This window comes from Dendrobium catenatum, unplaced genomic scaffold (genome assembly GCF_001605985.2).
Source record: "Dendrobium catenatum unplaced genomic scaffold, ASM160598v2 fragScaff_scaffold_202, whole genome shotgun sequence".
NCBI classification, from domain to species: Eukaryota; Viridiplantae; Streptophyta; class Magnoliopsida; order Asparagales; family Orchidaceae; genus Dendrobium; species Dendrobium catenatum.
This window is the reverse complement of record NW_021318664.1, coordinates 231401-234568: the sequence shown is the minus strand read 5'-3', so window position 1 is coordinate 234568 and position 3168 is coordinate 231401.

Below are 3168 nucleotides of genomic sequence, written 5' to 3'. Positions count from 1 at the left end.
TCAAATCGTGTACAATAATCATATCTATAACATACTAAAAGTTGTGCGGTGAAAGTTGTGTCAATACGAAATCACGTCAAAAATTCGACTACGAAAACACAAAACAAATCATAACTCGGTCAAAACTCAATATCTTTGAAAACAGAAATAGGGTTCGGAGTCCTTACCACGAGATCTTCACTTTTCCCAACAGCAGCGTCGGACGAAAAGCGCTCCGCGGCCTCCAAAACCAGGTTTTCCTCTTTTTCCCTTTCTCTTTCTCTCTCCTCAAATCAGATATTTTGATTTATAAAATGTTTTCTCTCTCCTCAAAACGATCAGATTTTCATATATCATTAGTCTGATCGGCCCGGCCGATCGCCAAATCGTCCCGGGACGATCAGACCAGAAAAATCGTCCTGGACGGTTCCCAGAACTATTCTCAGGCCGATATTTTCTACAGTGCCGATCGGCCTGGACGATTTCCAATCGTCCTGGACGATCCTGAGAGGAAAAATCCAAATCAGAGAGGAACAGTAAGGGAACGAGATCTCACAGCTTTGGTGGTAACACCGGCGGTTTTTCGGCGGTTACCATACCACCGGAAAAAATGGTGTACAAAACATTTTGCCGGCGGTTTGTTCCGGCGGCTTTTTTAGCCGACGGTCTTCTGGCGGCTTATACCGCCGGTTAGTACCCAGCTTTATACCGACGGTGTTCAGTCCATTCTGCCGCCGGTCATTTTATCGATGGCGTACCGACATTAACTTAGATAACCACTGGTGTTCCGCTGGTAAAAACCGGCGGCCAAACCGCCAGCGAAATCGCCGTTGATAACGGCGGCCCACGAACCGCCGGTCAAAGCTGCCGGTTTTGGGTGATTTTCCTGTAGTGTGTGAGATCTAAATTCAATAGTCTGGAACAATTCACCTATAATATAAATTAACTTTTACATCATCAGGTTTGAGAAATACTTGATTTTTATGCTTTGAACATGGACATCTAAACATTCCATCAAATTTAATGAAAGGCATTTGAGATGCAATATGAATAAAAGTCTCAACTCCTTATATCAATTCATCTATCAATCATCTTTGACCTGATAATAATATGTTATACATCCAGTATCTTTCTTCTTGGATAGTCATTTGGATGTTAAAGCAAATATTTCCTATATAGTTATGAAATTAATTATTAAAAAATATGCAGCCTTAAATTTTGCTTAAATCTAAGAAAGAAATATCATTTATTCTCCTAACTGAGAATCGAAAGGCAACTATTTTATGTGTTTGTTGTAAATCAATATTATGCTTCTCTTTTAATGGCAAATATTTTGCATCATAAAACATTGCTGGTCTCACCGCCATCTTATAGAATTTTACCTTAAGTTTGAGGAGTTTTTTATCACATAATAAGTCTGATGCATTCCTCCAGTTCAACCATCCAATTAGAATTCTACTAATAATATCCACATCTATTTTATCACAATCACTTTGAACAACATACCCAAATTATCTATAATGTATACTCTTATTAATGACTTAATTGGCTAAACTCACAATCCGCCAATGGATATATTACTATTAAAACTACACTCACAAAAATCTTTATACTCCCCCATTACATTTTATCAGGATACGAATATTGCTTGGGATAACAAATCAATTTTAAAAGGGGGTGTTGGAAATAAAGCTTTATTAATTAGATCTGTTAATTGAGTACGTCTTTGAATTGAGCCCATAGTATAGAAAAGTCTTTAGAAATTCTAGAGTCCTATTTTATGAATAATGTTTTAGAGGATTCTAGAAAAACATTCTAAAGAGTTATTTAGATAATTCTAGAATATTTAATAATAACTTCTGTAAATAAAAATCGGAGAATATTCTAGAGAGTCAACAGTAGTCATTGAATTGAAATGTGTTAACACAGTACTAATGGGGGAGTCACTAGTATAAATAAGTGTGTTATTTTTTATTTTTGTAAGAAGTACAATCAAGAAGTTCAAGAGTGAAATAAAATGAGTTTTACAAGTGTTCCTCTTCTCTTTTAGAATTTCTCCTCTTACAATACCCTCTTATTTTCCAACAGAAAGCTGCTTTAAGAAGCAACAAAAAAACCGTCCCAAACAAAGCCTTAATGTATATCGCATCTCTTGCTACTTTTATAATCTGTGTGCATGTGGAACTTGCTTGGTGCTTTGGTATCACTATATATATATATATAGGTTAAAACCCACTAATGGAGCCTATGCATTAATATCCAAAAATTGGTTACAAAGTTCTTAGAAGGCTCCTCCAGCTCGCTAACGCTCCAAAGAGCTACAATCAAAAAAGGAAAAATAAAACCTAAAAGCAGATGGAACCTTTTTCTATGATTACAAAAATAACCTAATAAAGAGCTCGGGCTGTGATACGACAGCACCCAAAAAAGGAAGAGCCATAAGATCCCTTTCAGCACATTCTCCCTGCAAAATAAATAACAGAAGCGGAAAAAAAGAAACAACAAACAAACTAAGAGTACCTTGCGGACTTTGAAGTTCGTAACACGAAAACCATTTAGATGCCTACAAAGATATCTCCAAAAAAAGGTGTGAGGATTATAGTTGTGTAAGAAAGGTACGGATCCAGTATTGTCACGGTTGCACAAAACATTAATATGATAAGCAAGAAAAACAAGCTTATACCATAAAAACCTCAAACCAAATGTCGAATACTTAAAACAACCATAGCAACACATATACCAGATAAGATAGCTAACATAGGGATCGTGAAGTGTTCTTTGACCATCCAGCATGTAAAAGAAGAGATACCAGAAAAAATAATGACCAAGAATAAAAATCACAAGCAAAATATTATCAGTCAGGTCCAGAAGGTTCCAGGTGCCTTTGAAAAACCACACCCACTACTTAAAATTAACAGTGTAATCACTACCGTAATCTACTTTGTCCACCAGCATACCACAAGAGTAGGGACCACTAATAAAAAAATAGCAGAAGATTGCCAGAAAACAAAAACAGTGCATAAACCACCTGAACAGACAGAAAAAGACATCAATTCAAAACTAGTCCAGGGAACAAACCAGAATAACCAACGTTCACATAAACAAAAAAAATCATTAGATAGGTCGAGACTATGAAGAAGAACCTTAATATTCCAGGACATACTAACTTTGAAGCAGGGGATCAGCATT